We start from the raw sequence: 21,219 nt of genomic DNA on the forward strand, positions 1-21,219 counted from the left end.
GCTTGGACCAACCTGGTCTAGTAGAAGGTGTACCTGGCCATGGCAGGAGATTGGAACAAATAAGTCTTTAAGGTCCTTTTCAAGCCAAACCATTTTACAAATCTATGATGATTCCATGGTAACACCTGCTCAGCCTCTCCCAGGAGCTGCACCACCTGAAAAGGCTCGAGTTACGGAAAGAACACACACCTCCTACTCATATCTAACTGGCAACAGCCCTGATTGTCACTCTTTTCAGCTGCTTCTCCCAGAAAACCGTATTCTTTATTTATTTTATTTTTATTTTTTTTATTTAATATATTTATTTTATTTAGCCCACCTGGCGCGTAACTCCTTGCGATTTATTCCTCCCACCCCTCCCTGCTCCCAAAACTCTTGCAAAGACGCTCGTCGCTTTCCTCGCACGGCTCGTTTCCCGTTGCATGGTTTCTCTCTGGGTTCCTTCTCCCCGTGCCCCGCTCCGCAGCCGGGCTGTCGAGCTCGGAGCCCCCGGGCCCGTCCCGCAGTGCCCGCGGGCAGGGAGGGTCCCCGGGCGGCGGGGCGGAAGGGGGGGCCGGCGCTGAGCTGAGGGAGGGGCCGGGACGCCGGCGCGTCGCTGCCGACGGTCTCCAGGAGGGAGTAAGGAGGAGGAGGAAGAGGAGGAGGAAGAGGTGAGCGCCCTCGGGGTGGGGTGAGAGCGGGGCCGCCCGCGCCAGCCGGGAGGGAGGGAAGGGGTCAGCGGGGCGGGCGCTCGGCTGCAGGACCGGCGGCGGAGAGGGCTCCGGGCGAGCTCCGCTGCGCTGGGCGGGGGGAGCCGAGAGGAACCGAGGGCAGCGGAGGAGCCGGCTCCGCCCGCCGCGGCTCCCGGCACCTGCGGCCGCGCTGAGCACGGGCCCGCGGCGGGGCGGGGAGCTCGGCCCCGCCGTGCCCCGGAGCGCCGCGGGCGGGCAGGGGCCGCTCCCGGGGAGCCGCGGGGCCGCCTCCCGCCGCTCTAACATGGCTGCCGGCGGGGCTGGAGCGCGGGCAGCGGCTGCGGCTGCCCCGGCCCCTTCCCGGGGCCGTGCGGGCCCTGCGGCGGGCGGGCAGCGCGGCCTGGCCGGGCCTGGGCCCCGCGCCGCAGCCGCCGCCGGGGCCCGGCCGGTCCGAGTGCCCGTGGAGAGGCTGTTCCCTACGGACACTCGTCTTTTGCCCTTTTGTTTTGACATGCGAGGTGTGCAGGGCAAGGGCTGCTTTTTCTGAGCAGTTAAAGGGAGGGGCAAAATCTGAACCCAGTTTGATTCCAAGTATTAAAATTAAAATGTTTATTCGTATGAACATTTCTGCTGGTGAAGCTGTCTGGAAAAATTGCACCCTTAGCTTTGGCATTCCATCAAGTTTTATAGACGGAAAACAAAAACATTAAAAGTGCTACTTATACAAAATGTGTGGATTTTAGGAAATTGGTTTTATTATTACAAGCTAAGTATACCCTGGAATAGAACACTTTGCAGCAGAGGAGCTGCTTAAATATACTTTATAAACACATCCCAACTTTAGGAAAGTGTGTCTGGGATGAATGGGACTTGGCAGGTCTGCACAAATCTTTTTACACATGACTGCATTGACTGGAGTAGTAGACTAGAGGAGAGAAACCTTTTAAGGTGCAAAAGCATGCACTTTGTTTTTTTTAAGAAGTGTAGGAAAGAGTTTGAAGCTTAATTTATGGTTCACAGTTGAGCCCAATAGTCAGGTAAAGTCAAATAGCAGATTTTAGTGTGGGTTATAACAATGGCTTGGCATAATTCAGTACAGCTATTTTATTAGACTCTATTAACCTGGTTAACCTTAAATCTTAACCATGACAGGGTTTTTATGTAAAGAGCCTCTATACAAAGTACGATATTGAAGTTTAATTGAGACTTTCAAGGCCTCATGTAGAATCTTGCCTCATCTTTTTTCCCCTTTCTTGAAACTCCAGGTGTACTAAAGCCAATTCAATTACTGTGAGTTCAGGTTGCACAGATCAGTTAAGGGGAGATAGGATTTTAAATTAGTCCTGTTTTTTTGAGTTTGCGTGAAATTGAAAGGGTAAAAAAGTGAAGGGTATTCTCAATAGAGTGTAAGCACCTTGGTGTTTACAACTGTAGCAATATGCAAGTATGTTTTGTAATTGACTTGTTTACAAGCTTTCTGGTCAATATTCCCCTTAATGAATGACAGTGCCAGTGGAACCTAGCCGGAAAACTCTGCTCAGCTCGGAGCGTTGCTACTTCACAAATGGGGCACCAAATTCCTCCCTCAGCTGATAAAATGCACAGTTTGACGTCTGGTACACCTGAATTTGAGTCTCCTGGGATGTGCCATGAGTTAAACACCTGTTAATTAACCCTTGTGGATCTCTTGCCTGCATTAGGATCAATACCTAGTGCAACAGGTGCTGTTGCAAAGTGGTGCCCGTAACTTGCAAAGTGCCTGTGTTACAGATGAAACCTGTCACTTTTGCTGCTAAGTCGCTCAGACTCCAGTGTTAAAATTATACAACTTCCTTAATGTTGTTTTAAAACCAGAGATATAGACATATTTTAAAGACCTAGCTGGCTGGAGGCCCGTTTTAGAGTGGCCGGTAAAAGCAATAAACTATCCTCAAACATTTCTGCTCAATAAAATTTGAGAATATGAAAACAAAAAGTTCCTGGTTTTGCTTTTTATAAATGTTTTCTACACCCTGTGACTGCAAAGTGCTTTGAGCCCATAGCTCAGAGCCACATGCCTTGAGCATTTTAGGGTTCTGTCCCAGTTTACGGCATTGGGCTTGTAACTTTCTATTTTGATCAGAGCAGTGAAGTTTTGTGGTCTCTGATCAATGTCCTTCACTGGCGAAAGTGTCTAAATAGATGATTTTATCATCAAACCAGCACATTTTTTGTGTTCTTTTCTTCACTCAGGGCTCCTAGAATCAGCTCCTTGTAAAAAACCTGAATGACTGTTGGAAGCTGTGATAACACCAAGCACTTCCTGACATAGAGAAGGCCAGTAGTTCTGGCACCATTTGCTGTATTTAAATTCCTTACTGTTTGTAAGCTGGAATATTAATTACAGAAAGGAAATGAAATAACTATACATCTTGTTTGGCTTCACAAAATCAGAATATGTTTATCCAAAACAGTCCCATATAGTCGAGCTTGGGAGAGCCATGGGGGTAAGGCATTTATCCTGCAGCTTTTGAGCAAATATTTAATGTGGAATACTGTCTTGGATTAGCTGTTCCAATTGCAGTGAGGAAGTCTTGTCCATAGACTTGAGATGTTACCTGGTTAAATAAAGGTGGTAACTGCTGTTTCTATAAAAATTGGGTTCACAAATGTAACATATACAATCTGGTGTGAACTGAAGTGTGCTCTGTTGTAGGGAAATACACTGAAAACTTTTAGTGGTGTGAGAGTTATTCTTTGTTATAGTAGTGGTAGGTGTTCAAGGCTAAGCTGGATAGGGCTTGGAGCAACCTGGTCTAGCAGAAGATATATAGCAGGGAATTGGAATAAAATGATATTTAAGTTTTCTTCCAACCTGAACCGTTTAATGATTCTATTTTATGATACTGGTATAAAGAACAGCGTCTTAAAATGTTGACTGTTCCACTGCTTGAGACATGAGCTGCTTTGTAGTGGGAGTAGTAACAAAACCAAAGCAAATGGTTTGTTGACTTGAACAGAGTGAGTCTCTCATTGTTTGGAATTATTTGTGTAATGTAATATTATTTATAATTAAAAAAAATGAAGAGCAAACTGTAAATACAAACTCAAGGCTGTTAGGAAGTCATGCAGCAGGCATTTCAGAAAAGGAAAAAAACTGGCCACCATGTTTTATTTTTTTTTTTTATTTTTTTTTTTTATTTTTTTTTGTCATTTGTATGTGAGAAATGTTCTCTACCAAGTTTTTAAAGCAGGAAAGCCACCTTAATCTTTGATGGCAGAATTGTTAACAAGGGGCTGTGGAGAGCCAGCCTTGGGCTGCCCCCAGCCATCTGTAAGCGGAGCAGTTATCGGTGGGGAAGTGGGGCCTGAGTGCTGCAAGGACACAGAACCCGGTGTGAATTTCACATCTCTGTGGATTTATATCAAAGGATGTCTTAAACGTACACCTTAGCTGGCCATATTGCTGCATGTCAGATGTGAAAGTAAAAATAAACGTGTGAAGCACCAGGCAGAGTAGGAAATGTAAATCTGAAAACCACGTCTCCAGTCTATTATCCTAAATCCTGGACCCCATCTATAGGAATTCATGGGAGCATATATATGTTTTATTTTTGATCACCAGTATTTCCTGTAGGCAAGAAATCAAAGATCTTTTCAAGTTATAAATGACAATAAGTAGGGAAGCCAGTATTTCAGATTGCTGGTATTTTGGGTATGAGTAGCTCTTTGATGTCCAAATGAGAGCTGGAGGAATGTCTAAAATTAACAGTGAAGTATGTAACACTAATGATGAAATGCAGAAGTTGGAGGAAAACAGGCAAGGCCAGGCACTAAGGGTGGTTTGTATTTTTTCCCGTTAGTAATTATTTTTTTTAGGGTCAAAACAAAGAACACAAACAGTTGTGATACATAAATCCTGAAGTAAGTAGATCTTGGATAAGCAACTTTGATTTAAATATTTGTGTGTATAGCTTTGCATATAATCAAACATGTAAAATTTATTACATATGTCATTTGCTGAATTGTTGTGAAAAAAATGTTATAGTGACCCAAAAAAGGGGAATTTAATTAGTTTTGCATCTGAAAACATCTGTATGTATTGTGGCTCTACACCAGTGTAACCAGCGTGGCTTCACATACTATTTTCCAGTTTTGTTCCAAGGTTATTTTTGGGCAGTCAGTGCCTGTTTGTGCAGCAGGTTGTCTGTGTTACTGATGCTCAATGGTACAAGTATGAAATTGCCCTGAATACCATGGGAATGTTTTCTTCTTGGAGGTGTAACAGCGGTTCTTAAGAAGGTCATTTTGGCCATGCCTCTGGCAACAGAAAATGTGTGGTGGTCATGGTCTTGATGGATAAAACACCATCCAGAGTGTAAGATTTCTTTCACTGTCATTTTTAGAAGCTGTCATTGAGATAAAAACACACCCTTTGAGTTCACGCCTAAGTAATTGGATGCAGATTGAATATGATGCAGTGTTTTATTCCTTCTTGAGATGGAATCCGTGTCCCATGTTGGGCATGACTCACCCTGGCAGGATTCAGCGGTCAAGCGTGTTGGAACGAAGGCTGAAGACCTCAATGTTGCCATGCCTTATTTTCCTCAAGAACTGAGAATCTTGGTTAATCCCCCTAAAGCTTAATGAAATACACACATTAGAAACAGACCTGTTGTAGAGCCGTTGCATGGAAGAACTTCCAGAATATCACAAACCTTTGCGTGTACATGCAAAAGGAAATAGTTGGGAATGCTTAAAGCGCTTTAAAATGGATAATTAGCCAGAGCAGTGGTGGTGTGGCTTAGCTCCATTTCTAGACCACCTCTTAGAAAATTTTCCTGTTTCCACTTTATCCTGTTCTTTCCAATCAGTTTTGGGGGAGAAAAAAAGCTAACCTCAGAGTTGTGTGTTAATAATCTTATTGTGGAGTCTGTGATTCTATAAATCCTGATTCTGTTTTATTGGTGTTTATTTACCAGGTGACACCTTTGTAAATAAAAGAGAAACAAAGTCCCTGTCGCATTATGAAAATAAAATGTTTTAAGTATCTTGCCTAGTATATATAATTAAGGAAGTGATTTCTCAGAAGCACCATAATTCCCATAATTTTAGAACAAAAATCTTAATTGAAGTACAGCTCCTCATTTCATCTGAATTGTATTTCCTATGTATCTTTCTGCTTTAATATTTACTTTACATACAAATATGCCTAAAACCAAAAATTGAACAAGTAGTTGAACATGTTGCATCTTTTATATTCCGGTTCTTTTCAAGGTTTACACAAAGAATATGCTGTGAGATGACTTTGCTAAATAAGAAGTCCATCAAGATCCTGTGAAATTCTGTGTTTTATGATTTCCCAGTTGAAAGTTTTGCCTGGCTGATTGCAGTTTAATACAGCAAATTTCTGAGTACAGCTTTGTGTTTGGTCTCAGTTAAAGTTCTCCAAATAAACAATAAGATCAGCTTGTTGCCTTTACAGAATAATTTCTTGTCCTGATCTTGCTTTAAGAAAACTTTAATGAGAAATGTGCTCTTGTTGTTGTTAAGTCAGTTTTCTTCTTGTTGTGATTTAAATGTAAAAGCAAGATTTATGGAAATGACTGCAGGGTGGTGCTGCCCTAATTAGTCATTATTTCTGGCAAGGCATAAAAAATTGGTTGTTCTTGTGCCTAAAACTAATAGTGTATTTTGTATTTAATCTGTAGGTCTTTTGTAAAACAAATGGTTGTGCTAAAAACTGCAAAGTACACACATTTAAAGTTTGTACGCTATTATTTTGCATGCTGTTTTGGCATGTGATTTAAATTTTTCATTGATAGTTAAATTTACTATTCTGTATATTTGAAATTTATAAATCTATTAAAAACCAGGAATAATAGTAGATGAACTGAAATTTGCAGTAGAAATTTTGGAACTGAGTATGGCTTTTCTACCAGTGTCTGTTTAAGAATTAAGCACAAAGTGCTGCAGTGCTTTATAAGAGTACTAATACCTATTACAAGTTTTTTTTTTGCAAAGAGTTTTAGGATTATCCATGTTATATGTTCACCATTGGGCTGAGGGGTGTCTTTAAAGGCTTTTTTTTTATGAGCCTTGTTGAGATGAATTCCCAGTAATTGGTATTTCACCCAGAAGCGACCCAGGTGACTTAGGAATTCCAGCACCTTCAGCATGTGGAATGTCTGTCCTAATCAGGCTTAAGAGAGGGGGGCATTAACCCAGTAATGATTGAAACCTGCCTTCTAAAGGAAAATATTCAGCAGGGCATGTGACTTGAATGCCCCTCTGTGCCTTTGCCCTCTCCTTGTCCAGTCAGAGCTCTTGGATATCCTTAGTGGCCATGGGATGTTGCTGAAGCACAAAGCTGCTCTGCACGCTTCTCTCCATGAATCCATTTTGTGATTAAACTTTTAAAAGTCACAGCCCCCAACACACAACTGCAGTTTCATGGTAGCTCTGACATTATTTTACTATTCATGCTGTGAATTTCATTCTATAGCAAAATGAATATTATATTGGCCTTTTAGGTTGGTTGTCAGTAGAGAATAGGGGAAGCTACACTTAGAGCATCTGTATGCAATCTTGGTGACAAGTAGGACCCTCTGGAAAGCTGTTACTGTTGGGGCAGAACTAATCATTCCATGTGAAATTATATAAGGAGAATTAGCTCTGACTCTACCTCATTTCCTTTCATACCGCTGTGAAAATAAGCTTAAGAACGTCAAACCTTCCCTCCTTATTTCTCTAAGTACTTTGTTAAATACTTCTTTTTATTAAGGCTTATTTATTGGAGGTGCTAGAAAAGAAAACTATCTGTATTTCTAGGTACTAATGGGATGTTCATCCTTGCCCAGTTTGGCAGTTGTGATTTTCTTCCCAGGACTGGATTCCTGGGACCGGTTGACGTTGCCTTCTCTGTACTTTGACTTTATTTCCCTGGCGGATCATTCCGAGTACTCCACATTTAAGGTAGCATGCTTCATGTGAGAGAAAATTGTCAATCACAGCCTGCCTGGGCTATTTAGAAAAGAGAGATATCAAAAGCCTGCTTGGAGCTCTAAGGAGCAGTCAGGTCACCTGCTGAGTCGCCTGGCAGGAGCCTAAACTTGTGCAGCCTTTAAGTTTAGGAAAGAAAACGGGAATCTCGGGAGGTCATTGCTCTGTGCTGAGACCCTGTACTGGATGTGTGAGCGTGTAGTTCAGTGTCAAGCCAGAGAGAGATGGACGGGCCATTCCTGACATGTTCTTCTTACCAGGTCTTAAAAACAATCAGTGGAGATTTGTGTAACCCCTCCATAACCCAATCCCTTGTTTAACTATTCCTAGAGGTAGCATATTTCCTCTAATACTATTCTGATTTTTTTTTCCTAACCTGTTAAACTACTTGCTTTGGTTTTTGGTTGGTTTTTTTTTTTTTTTTTGATGCAGTGGATATTGCAGTAGTGAGACATGATTCTTGTAACTGCTGTTAACCTATTTTGAAGCTTGTCTCATCTTTCTTTACATTTTTTTTTTTTTGTACTCCTTGTTTAACTCCCCCAGATTGCTTAGGTTTTCTTTTGAGCTCATTTCCTACGCCTGTATTGAAACCAGAGTGTAATGTACAGCCTTAGGATCTGTGATGAACAGAGTAAATCTTACGATGTTTTTCATATGATGCTCCTATCATTATTATTATAAATTTGAATTATTTATCAATTTTGGCATTCAATTCAGTATTAAAACCCCAATTTCAGTTTTGCTGTTTATTCCTTAGTCCTACTTTTCTCAATTCTGACTCTGTTTCCCAGAATGCTTGCAGCATTTCTGAGATAAATACCAAATTTTGCAATTATATTATTCGTCATCCAAGTGATTAAAATATTAAATAATCCTGAACTAAAAATGCCAAGAGGAAGCCTATTATATTGAGAATCCTGTGACCTCTACCTTGTATCAGACCCAACCTTGGGAGCTGGAGTCATAGCATAGCTGGGTTGTGCTCTGATTCCCTCGTTGTCTTTGGTCAAGGTGTTGCTGGTCTTGGTTCTTTCTGTCTGTATCTGTTTTGCATTGAGAAGTCTGAAATGGGATAAATAAAATCTGACACCTTGTAGCTATAGGTGTTTAGGGAGGGGATTTTTAATGAGTTGAAAAAAGCTTGGAGAATGTTTGCACGGATCTGCGTCCATGGGTGCCTCAATTTCTCTGAGTGATGTGTAAAAATCATGTTTAATTATGCTTCTATTTCTGACTCACAAATGGTCATTCTTCATGGCTGCTAGATCAACACTTTAAAAAAACCAAAACAACTTTGATAAATCAGATCTCAAGATTTGAAGTGTTATTTTATGAAACATGTAGACAAGGGAGAAGGGGAAGAAATGCTCTCTGCTTCAAAGCCTTTTCTTTCTTGCTACTTGCTTGGAATATAATCTGCAGATGTCTTTATGTTGGTGTTTTACTACACCTGATGTGATCAGAAACACTTTTATCCTCTGCCCTGGCATTTCCAAAACTAAAGCAACTAAGAGATGCTGACAGAGTTGGGAAGACACAAAGACTCTGGCTTACAGTTAAGGCAGATGTGATTGCAACATCTGTGCCTAGGAAAGCTGCAGTCTGATCTGCCTTCTGTCTTCAGGATTTCTGGGATTCCAGAAGCAGAAGTGGTGCAGATAAGACATGTCCTCTGAGGTTTTGAAAGGCTTCTGCTCAGATTGTAAAGCTCTTCCTTATTAGGCCCACAGGAAACACATCTCTTCTAGCACAGCCAAATTGGTATCATTGTTAAATACTTCTCCTTGGGCTCTCCAGTGGTAACTCTGCTCCGTGGTGGGGTTATTTGGGATGAAGAACCTCTGTGGCTGCCTCTGTGTATTGACTAGCTGAGTATATTACTGGCATGTAGCTGTGTGTGGTAATTTCTGACTTGGAAGCTGTGATGCGATCCAAAGAACAGTTTATAGAGGGTTTTCCACCTTTTTTCTTAACTTGGACTCTGCAGGGCTAAAATTTGGGACTTACAACTTGAAATCTCCATTAGAACACAATCTAGTAAGTAGGAAGAAAAGCCCCAAAGCCTTGGCATCAGACAAATGAAAATTCATTTTCTTTAATGACTATCCCCTTTGCCAACTGTGTTCTTGGAAAATGGGTCTTTGCACTTGGTTTGTTTTCAGTGCATCAACTGTGTTGGTTTCTGAGTGGCACTAAATTGTGCATATTCCTCTCTGGGTTATGAAGGAAGCCCTTTCCCTCATTTCTGAGCAGCAGTCATGGGGCTACTTCTTGACCTTGGGACTGTTCTTATATTGGGGCTCCCCACTTGCTGTGCTTCTCCTCTGCTCTTGTGTCCTGCTCTGAAGGCTGTGCCAGGTGAGATGTGCTTGCTGTTCCTTCTCCTTTCAGGTGGGTGAGCTCCTCTGGCCTGATGTGCAGCTGGTGGGAAGAGAGGAGCTGGTGGCCTTCCTCTTTTCCATCTGTACCTTTGAAAGAACTTCACCGAACGCAGTGCCTGGCAGGCAAAGCAGGTATGATCTGTGGGAGTTCAACAGCAAATGCTTCAGAAAAGCAAAGGTTGACTTCTCTAATTTCAAAAATCTGTCCTGCAGGAGAAACAGTAAGTAAGACATTAAAAAAGTAACTAGAAGAAACATTAAGACAATGTCCACATGACCAAAGAATGTGGTTTCCATAATTTCTTTGTGCATAGTTTTTATGTTGTTGTCATCATAACAATATGTGACAAATGAATATGCTTTTCTCTCAGTGATGTTTAAAATTTGATTACCTGAATCTTGATAATGTTTGGTGCTTAGAAATATTTGAAGAGTTTTGCACTTCACTGGATTGTACATAGAGTAATTTTGGGAGTTGAACAGTATAATTCACTGCATACAATCCTAAAATAAGTTCTTAATAGTCTGGATGTATTAATATTCATTTTTAGAGTTTACATTGTTAAATGTTAGTTATTAAATTCTGTTCAAGATGTAAACTCTAGTCTGTTTTGTAGCATTAATTATGCAAGTTTGAAATTCTCAGTTTCATTTTAAGGTAGGGCTTTTTATTTGTACGTAGCTGTTGAAATAAATTACCAGTACAAGAAAACATTCTCCTAATAAACGAGGGATGCCTGGCGTTGGCTCTGCTAACTGAGACAATTTAATTCATCCATCATCAGGGATGATGTTTCTTAGCAACACAAAGTATTTTCACCCGGGGCGCTTTCACAAACTTTCACATTTTTCTTCAAATACAGCCTTGGTAGTGTTTTATGTGACCTGAAGTTCGTCCATCTGTCCTGAAGCTCCCAATACTTTGCCATTCTCTCCAGTGATCAAATGATCCGATATATGGGGTTTTTTTTCATCTTAATAATACACAAGTTGACTGGAGAATCATTTCGCATGTCAGATTTTTCCAAAGGGTTCTGGGAAATTATTTGTTGCTCTGTATAGCAAAGCTAAAAGTTATTGAAAATGTGTTACAGTTTCTTAATAAAACAGATCCGAAAATTATTGGCTGGAGAGCCAACTAAATGCTTTCTGATAGCCACAGCCTCAAGGGGGATACTTGGATCATTTGTAATAAAGGGATATCTTTGATATCTTTTGGTGAATTGACTAGTATTCTGTTTAGATCATTATTTATGAAAAAAAACTGGCTTCATACTCAATGTTACATTATCAAATTGTTTGGGTGTAAGAATTGCCTTAATGTGTCGCCAGAATTTTCCATGTTTATTCTTTTCACATGCTGCATGAAATCAGAAGAAGCTGTTGATCCATTAAGACTACCTTTATTTCTTGCTTTCCATTTTTTCAACATGTGTGGGGATGATTTGATCAGTGTAATTACCACCTGGGGAGACTTGGCTTGCTCAAGAAACCCCTTCAGGTACGTAACAGGTGTTGATCAGTATGGAGAGCACACATCTTCCAAGTGCAATGTGTTATTTTGCTTTGAGAAATAATATGTCTTGATTTTTTGGTAAACTGCTTGGAAAACCTCTGTTATGTGGAGAAGTGACTAAGATTTTGCTTCTGTCTTGCTTTGAGAGAAGTTTTAGTGGTTCTTCTTTGTCTGCAGTGCACAGTGACAAGTTTTTGGAAAATGTGATGAGGTAATTATTACTCAGCTTATTTCACAAAGACAGTGTACAGAAACCTTTTTAAATCCTGGGAAAAGAAGTTACAGAAACATTGGTTGATTCTTCCTCTTAGGTAGAAAAATGCTGTGTTGTAGCTCATGTCATAATAGCTTTAATTTGCTGAGTTTTTGTGTAAGCACGTGAAGTCTTTGTACACATATACAAAAAAATTAATGGGACATTTAATTGTATGTCCAAGCTGGGACATCTTGTTTGAGGTGATCTCATTGCAGTGTAGGTGTTTCACGCCCTGGTGTTACTGTCTAGCATCTTGCAAAATTTTCAGGTGTTCCCTGAAGTCTTTTGAAGAATCACCTAAGTTGGAAGTTTTTTGTGTTATCCCACACAAAGGGGTACCTGATAAAAAAGGGGGAGAAAATTTTTTGCTAGCCAAGCCTTTAAGTCTCGAGTCTTTGAAAACAGTAGCAGTTTCTTGTCTCTGATGCTGCCTTACCCATAAGCTGGAAGTATGGCACCTTGCAGAAAGGTTAGGGTTCCGTTTGCTCCTGCTCCTGCAAGGCTTTGTTGCATGTAGTGACAGACTATCTGCATTTCTACCTGTGATTTAGCACCCTGGGGTCATTTGGGAAGCTCCAGAATCAGTCGTAGGCTCTCCTTGCCCTTTCAGGTTCTGTTAAAAAAATTCTTTGTAGTCATGATGGCTCCTTGAGGCCCCTGCAGAGTCTGATGTCAGGGATGTTTCCTGCAGGTTGGTGTTTATCCTGCAATAAATAATGTAGTCCATGTTGTAGACCTGTATTTGCATCTTGGTGCAGTCAGTAAAGACTGACATGAGGGCTGGTAATTCCATCTTTCAGAAAGTTGAATTTAGAAGATTAGATATTGAAATTGCTCCATAATTGAGACTTCATTTTTCCAACTGTAAATCCAGTGTTTCAATTAACAAAACTAACAAAGACCATCACAGGCAGGTAAGCACAACCTGTTTTGTATGAAACCAAGCCTCCCAAATACTCCCCAGAAATTAGTCTAAGAACAGTTTTATTTTGAGGAATGCTTTGCTTGGGGTAGAGAAATAAAGATTTCCATGGGATTCACAAGCAAAATATAGCTCTCTACTGTGAAGTACTGGAAGCAGTGCTGGTGATGTGTCAGTTTAGGGTGGAGGAGAAAGGGCTTCCAGTAAGTTCCTTTTCCTTAGGAACATTTTTTATGTAGCAGAATGGTTACTCAGGATAGGTAAATGGTAGCAAAATGCCACTGAGTGCTGTGCTAAAGACAAATTAATTACTAAATGTTACTTTTAAATCATAGGCTCTCTTGCCTTAGTGAAGCACACACTGGGGTCCTTCTCTTATCCATGTTCTTTCTCAGCTAAGGATTTTCTGTGTATTCTATGCAGTTTCCTGTGGTTAGCTGTAAGGACATGAAGAATTGATAAAAATTGTCCTTTTGAAGGTAGTGAAAGGTCTAGAGTCAGTCTGATAAATAGAGAGGGATAACTTGTAATGATAAACACACAGTAGTGTCAAAACTGTTGTAAATTTTCAAAAACTACTTTTCATCCTCATCCAACCATGACTCAAATAAAGAACATTCTGTTTATGGCCTGCAGCACAATACAAGTTGTACTTTGCTAGCTTTCAGTTAAAGCAATGAACATATTACTTGAATTTTAGGAAAGAGAATTTGAAAACATACTATATTTAGGGTTTAGTCTTGAAGTTATAAGAATAACTAGTGGTTCTTGCTGTTGTTGCATCTTTCAGTGTTCATCTGCAAAGAATGACTTGATCAGAGTTGTCACTGGGAACATTTAGTTTTTCATGCAAAGTATTTTTGGGCAGCTTTTATTTGGAAGAATATAGGATAGAATATGAAAGAATGAGCCTAAGAAATTATAATTTATGTTTAAAGGTCACAAATTATAATTGTTAGGGTGCTGTTTCTACAGTTAGTCTATGAAAAAAGGTGGGTGCAAATCAGGCTAAAGCACTTCTCAAAGTGGGTCTTTGACCTTTGAATTCTCATCATTTAATGTAGTTATCTTTTCACATACTTGAGAATTGTGTGATTTTATTCTAATTGGAATTTGGACACATTTAGGAATGAGCAGTCAGTTGTTCTGTGTTGTGTATGCATCTAACTCACATAATGTGAGAATCTGCATGTAAGCAGGTGTGATTTCATTCAGCCTCTCTAGTACACAAAAGAGTGTACAAAAACCACAAAACTATTGTGTTGTCAATAAAAATCATAATTGCTCTACATTATTGAGCGTTATTTCCAGCTGAGGAGTAGTACATGAAAGTACTAATTTAGGGCATTTTTAGAATCATAGAAAGATTTGGAAGAGACCTTAAAGACAATATATATAATGTATAGAACATCCTGAAATAGGTAAAATCAAATCCCTGTTATGCAAACAAAAAGCAAGCATCATAATAGTTGTGTATCCAGTGTTAATGATCTGTATTTCATATGAAAGGCTGACCTTTTTGGGACCTTTACTTCAGAAGTAAAGAACAGGCTGATCTGTTTCTCCCACAGTTGGAAGGGCAGTTGGAAATTTGGTTGATCTTATTTTGTTCAGCGTAACTATCACAGGGAATGAGAGGGCCAGTTGCTGAGATTGCAGAGGACTGTGCAGCCCCAGGCATCTTCCACTATGTGCAAAGACTGATTCTGGTTAATGAAAAAATATAAAAATGAAGTGCCTAAGTGCATACCAAACAGTGATTCAGATCAGGAAAAATATGATCCTTCCCAGTGACTTAAAATGGATGCATGAGGCTTATATGTGATGGTTCATATAAATCAAGGCAAACGGGCATTAGATTGCACATTCATCATTGTGATTATCACTTGAATTGCTTAGCATTGTAACCTGGTAAGCACTGGCCAGTGTTGGATTTAACTGTAAGAAAGTATTAGAAAATGATAGTCTGAATTTGATTTAATTGAATATGGTGGTCTAAAGCTCTGCAACTTGGAGTTTAAGGCAGAGAGAAATGGTCAAGAGCCTGCACATTCTGCATGTGGGCTTTTTTACATTTGGTGATCTCATTACTAAGGTATAAAGCAAGCATTTTACTGCAATAATAATCTATTCAAGATGCTATTTTTAGACCAATAAAAACCTATTTAAAATATCCTATATTAAATATGTAAATGCTTTCCTGTGGCCAAATGAATTTTGTCCACAAAATTGTGTAACTTTAGCTTAAGCCACTTTTCAGCTTCCAGCCTCTTAATTGTTCTTTAATCTATGGAGTATAAAGAATTAAATGTGTCCAATCTTATTAAACTTTTGGTTCATTTCATTATGATCAGGGAGATGATTTACAGTTAGGGTTTTGAGATGTAGACCATTACTATTTTTGTAGACCAGCTCTCTTCCCTTTGCCTGTTTACTCCTGAGTCGGTAAAAAGGTCCAAGAGTATGTGGAGAAAATGTCTGAACTATGGTATGATACAAGTGAACAGTCCTACATCATTCTGTGCCTGGCTGGACAGTGATTCTGCCTGGAATTATGACCTTAAAGTTGTTCCTGTTGAAGAGGGGCTGCAGATGTTTCAGGGTCACAAGTGAAGTTTCTCAACTGAGACTGATGTTGGGATGCACAGTTAAATATATCTCACTTCCTTTTTATGTTCTTTATGCATAACTAGACCTAGGAAGGCCTGTAAGTGTGGAATTAGTGTTTATTTCCTTTTGTGTTAAATTAGACCTGTCACCAGATTTGTTCCTGGATTCTCATGCATCTTACACAGCCATTCCTGCTGCTTGTCATCCTCAGCTCTCCCTGTTTTTGCATTAGTGTGGGCTCTGTGGCACTTGATTTAACATCAGAAAAAAACTCCATCAGAACTTCTTAGTGTTGATGGCCTCTTTAATCACTTAGGATATTTTTTTTTGCATGTGACTGTAATTTTGGAGGGGGGAAAAGCAATCCATATATTTTCACTGTTCATGCAAACTACAGCTGGGAACCTCAAAGAGAAACACCAAGGGGCATCCTCTATTGGTTTTCCACAGTGTATTTGCTCGAGAAAAGAAACAGTTTAAGGAATGTGACGTGTGGTTCTTGATGCAGAAAAAAAGCTTCTCTATGCCTAATACATTGGAAAACATTTGTTCAAGAGCAACTCTCCCCTATGCAAAATTTGCCCCTGTAGTATTATTAAGGTCAGTATCCATGTAGGTTCTCATCCATACTCAGTGTGGTGCCTGAGGTCAGCTTGGGCTTGTAAATACAACTTTAAGGAATGTTTTGTCTGGTCCTGTTAAAAAGAATCTCTGTAAGTGTTTGTTTAGAAACTTATTTACTCCTACTTTTCCTGGGCTTGTCTGCAGTTCCTGCTGAAAAAAAAATAGCAGCTGTAAATGAAACATTGTGTCCTGCTTCACAAGGTTTATGGAAATAATCCTTACGTGTATACATACACTCATTGCCTGCTTTTTGGTATTAATTTGAAGGTGAATGTTTTCAGCTCTGGATGTTTAGTAGACTTTTCTGTGTGAAAAAATGTGTTGTGAGTTTTGTGAGAATGACTGTTTTAAGTTGATGAGTGCTACAGTCTGTGATCCAGGGAGGAATTATCAAAATGCTCTTTCATAAAAATCAAATAAATTCTGTAACTGATCAAGTGGACAAATTCACATGTCCCTGTAGTTCTCTGAACATCCTGGCTTGACTCATTACTACCAGAGAGGTGTCTGCACTTCATCATGTGTTGGCATGTTCCCTGAGACTCAGCATTCCTCTTCTGTATTATTTCTTGATAGTTCTTTCATTAATCCTTCAAAAGTGCTGGACTGCTTAATGGAGTTGGAATAAAAATAATGCATTTTCAGAAAGTCTTCCAGTGTGTTCTGTTTGCTTTCTGCATCTCACTTAAGTGTTAATCAATTAAATGATTCTGATTCTAGTCACTCCCCAGGTTAGATCTCTGCAATACAGGCATGGATAAATGTACTCTGTAAATTAGGTGTGAAACGGTTGGGGAAATGCACAAGCTGCTGCTCTGCAGAGCCAAGGCAGGTCTGGCTGGGCTTTATTTTAGCTCATGTGTGGGCAGGCTGGCAGGGCTAGTGCTGAGCTGGAGAGAAGTGGATGTCCTGGGAAGAAATTGCTCCTGTAAGAAAATGCTCAGGTGTTCATTTTCTACCTGTTTCTATCTGTTTATTACTTGAGTTCTGTCACCTAGGCTGTTTTGTTCTGCTCTTCTGGCTTTTTTACACTTCTAAAAATCTTAGTTGGTAGTTGTGAGTCACAGGCCATCAGTGCCATAGTTTTGCTTATAGACAGGACCAGAATTTTGTTACAAAAAACTGTTGCCAACTCTCTTTAAGGATTATGCCTAAAAAGTAAAGCTTAGTTTATGATACTACATAAACAGTGAAAATAAAGCTTATGTTTCTTAGGTATCATATTATTTCAAAATTAGATTTATTATAGGTATGTTTTGATAGGCAGAATTGTAACTAAGAGTGACTCTTCTCTGGAAGTGAATGTCTGCTGAAGATGCCCAGTATAATCTCTGATTGAATTGGCCTGTATATAATTACTTGGTTATTGATAAAAATTCATTTATGTGCTGTGTGAACAATGGAAAAAATCAGAAGTAAAAGTGCAGCTGCTTCCACTTCCCTGGTAAAGAATCTTCCAGTCTTGAAAATCCAGCTGTGGCAGATACCATGATTGGAGATCTTGGCCTGCTGTAGTCTCCACTAAAGATACTTCCCCAAAATTCTTTTGCCCGCTCTGAAATCATTTCACTGAATATGTCTTACCCCCAGCATTCACATATTGAGCAACCTGCAAGTTCTGCTCAAGCTGTGAGTTTTAGAGGGTGTCTAATGTTCTGTTTAAAGGTGAGGATCCTGTTACATTTTTTTCTTTAAATTTTATGAGCGTTTTATATAATGATGTTCCTGTCATGCTTTTGGCCATGAATCAGCACAGTATTTCTGTGCAGGCTTTAATTGAAGCGTGGAGTTGTCTTGCTGTGCAAATGTTGAAGTCAGTGAGACTATTAATTAAAATTAAGTATCTGCATAAGTGTTTTTGCTAAAAATAAGTTGCTTCATAACAGCTTTGGGCCATATTTGGGAAGGAGGGGGTTGTTTTTTTCGAACTTTGGAAATAGGTATATAATTCTCTGAACTGCATGATGATAAAATGTAGCAGCAATACCAGAGGGCAGAATGCTGATGGGAAGAAGTGTGAGCTTTCTGCCTTGTCAGATGTCACCTAAGCTGCTATTTATTGATTTTTAGGCAGAATAAAACTGTTATGGCTTTTGTATTGCAGAGAGACTGGTGGAAAACTTGAGAAGTTACTGCTTAAGCTGCCACTTAAGTAGTGGAAGCACACAAGTGACAGGAATCAATCAGTTCTTTATCTTCTGAGTGCCTGGTTACAACTCTGTTTTTCATCAGTTACTTAAAGTTAGAGCTTCTCAGAGTGAGACTCCTTAGCTACTTGCACTGTGTGTCATTTGTTTGGTAGCAATGTTTGAAACCATTGAAAATATTAGCAGGGAATACTGAGCTGTGGCTTTTCCCATATGTATTAGACAATTTACAATACAAATTTACTGTACAATTTACCTTATAAAATGATCTGATTTATTAATTCTCACGGTACCTTGGCAAAATAGCATCCTTTAATCTCCTCAGTCTAGCTCTTTATCAGACTCACTTTATCATGCCAGCCTGTTACTTTTTTCTGGATTTCTTTCAAAAATAGACTCCTTACAAGCTCTAGCACTTCTCACCTGCAGCAAACCAATAAATTAATAGTGAAGGGAAGAGCTCACAGGAAATATGGATAAGAAGAATGTGCACCAAGCTGCCTGTGCTGACAGGTTTCTCACTGCACCTTTCTGTCTCTTCCAACGCTGATCTTAAGGTCTCTGACCTGCCTTTTTGCAGGTATGTGCTGTGTGCATAAATCATTGGCCACAGGAAAAGATGAGGGACCCTATTTCACATGATGCCAGCTGGGATGAAATCTTGTTTGCCTGAGGTCACTCAGAGATCTGATGCAGGATTGGAGCACAGGTGTCTTCTGACCACAAGATGATTCTCCTGAGGTGCTTCAGCACGATGTGGGTTGGTATCTCCAGGCTATTGTTTTTTCACTGCTGCCGTTCTTAGTCTTTATCATTTATCATTTCCTCCATGATTAGTAGCAGAAGCTGAGAATCCCACTTGTGTGTGAATAGTGATTCTTGCTGAACATCACATGGTTGTTTCTAAAAGTGGGACTCTGTAAGTTCCTATTCAAAGTCATTTTTTAATATTTTTGATGGGGTTGCATTTGCTTAGTGTCACTGGCAAAAGTTTCTGTAAAGCATTGTCACATGGACACAAAGCAAAATTTACATTGTTTGGGGAAAAATACCAATGCTGCCATCTTTACTATGAGCATGTCAGTTGCTCTTTATTGCTTTTTAAATTTGATTTTGTTGTTGTGTGGTGAGCTTTTCAATAAACATAGTGGTTTCATTTATACAACACTAGAATTATTGTTAATGCCCAGTTTCATACTGCGAATTACGTATGTAATATTGTGTCCAGTGGGATCCTGTATCACAGAATTTGCATAGTTATAGTGCTGGTGACATCGTATCTCATACAAAGAACCCAGGGACCTGATACAATATCAGTAAAACTGTCTCCTAGGTATGATTCAAACAGTTTTATTAGCAACATATGGGGTATGAAGGAGCCACAGAGGGTAGTTTTGAGTGTAAGGGTGCTGGCCTATCTTTTTCAGCCTGTAATTATATCAGTCCTCTTCTATGGCATTATTTGTTGCTGCTCTGGGATTGCAGAAAAATAACTACTAATATGATGACACAAAGGATCAGAATAAATTATAATTGTTGACTTTACAAGAAATTCATTGGCAAAAAGGCTTACTGTCCAAAGCTCGGGTGTCATTTCTGGTGTAGCTTCGGAGCTCAGCCACTGCACTAAATAAAATAGTTTTGAGAGCGTTAGGGTTTTCTGGCAACCTTATCCTGCTGTACTGGATGCTTTTGTGATCTGACAGATACAAGGAAGAAACTTTTTGGCTGCATTTTGGTTTTTAATCTTAAGCTAAAGGAGTGCATTTTGTTTAATTGATAGTGGGATATTGAACTCTTGTTCCCCAAATGGAACATATTCTAATTAATCAGCTTGAAATAAAGAGTTCATAATTTAAATTATGACATTAAAAACTTGAGAAAATATAATTAGAAAATTACAGGAGTGCTCTGTTTAGTTGTACTTCTTAAAGTCATGAAATATAAAAAAATAACTTCTACATGTTGTAAAAGCGATAAAAGTTTGGGGGTTTAATGTTTCTGCCAGTTGGCTGAAGAGCCACAGTGTGTATGTAGCTATTAAAGAAAAATAGCATTTGACTCCTTCCCAGATAATTTTTTAAAATCCGTGTGTTTTAAAACCCTGGGCTGAGCAACGCCTCTTTGCCCAAGAGCCTGTATAGGGAATTTGGACTGCTATTTGGACTTTAGTCAGAGTTAACTTCTGAATATTTTTATTCCTCATTGAGGTTCAGCATGGAACAAACAGTCTGGGACCTCTGTGCTGCTTCACTGATGTAGAAGCATCTTTTCATCTGCTCGTTCCCATTCCATACTTTCTCGATCTTACTATGGTTGCAATAATACAATATTTGATTTTATCTGGAAGGGATCCTTAGAATTGTTCGTCCCTTGTTTTCAGGTGGGATGAAACTTTTTTGAATCATTTCTCACTTAATTATACATTAAACAAGATAATAATAGTAATAATAAAATCTAATTTATAACTTAATTGCTGAACTTCTTTCTTAGGGTTCAAGCTCTCTGCTGGCTCTTCATTGCTTTATGAGCTTTTCTGACTTTCAGAAACTTTTAAAGATAATTGCAGGTGATTGAGGAGCTATTTTAACTTGTTCCCATAGTATCCAACTGTATAAGACCTCAGACTTTGCCAGTTTGTATTTGTTTTGAAAAATATCCTTTCATCCTATATCTACTTAACCTCTTTCGGAGCTTGGACTGGAAACTCTCACAAATCTGCTGCTGTTGAGAATCTCAAGTTCTTCTGTGAAAATTGAAGTAAAATCATAGTAATTTTGTAATTTCGAGAAATAAGTAGAAACATGTAGTGAGACTTGTGATTGAGAAGTGGACAGATGTCAGCTTGTAGGTGCATAAACATCACAATCTTCTGATCTTTGCGTGCAGTTGTCCCCTGGCTCCAGCACAACCAGCTACAGGGTGAAATGGTCATTTCCAGTGTGCCTCAAAGTCAGCTTGCTCTTTAGACATCATTAAGCATAAACTTGCACTGTTTTAATGTAATTTTTTTGCCTTTTTAATGCCATTTTGCTTTTTTCATATTTTTTCTCCTTTTCCATATCATTTTTTGTTTGGAGTAGAAAGTTCACACCCACTTTGCTAAAG

At 39.4% G+C, this 21,219-nt stretch overlaps 1 protein-coding gene across 14 annotated transcripts in view; it reads left to right on the forward strand.

Annotated features, from left to right (window-relative positions):
- The first annotated feature begins 342 nt into the window (after positions 1–342).
- GTDC1 (glycosyltransferase like domain containing 1) overlaps positions 343–21,219 on the forward strand; it is a 303,268-nt gene continuing 282,391 nt past the window's right edge. For 5 of the 14 annotated variants that reach the window (XM_058839517.1, XM_058839518.1, XM_058839520.1 and 2 more), the window contains exons 1-2: positions 358–650; positions 10,047–10,168. The gene's annotated coding sequence lies outside the window, so the exon portion shown is untranslated. Of the gene's footprint in view, positions 651–10,046; positions 10,169–18,691; positions 18,872–21,219 lie in introns of all 14 variants that reach the window. The other 9 variants (XM_058839515.1, XM_058839521.1, XM_058839511.1 and 6 more) reach the window with 8 other exon arrangements.

The sequence above is a fragment of the Poecile atricapillus genome, chromosome 5 (assembly GCF_030490865.1).
Source record: "Poecile atricapillus isolate bPoeAtr1 chromosome 5, bPoeAtr1.hap1, whole genome shotgun sequence".
Taxonomy (NCBI): Eukaryota; Metazoa; Chordata; class Aves; order Passeriformes; family Paridae; genus Poecile; species Poecile atricapillus.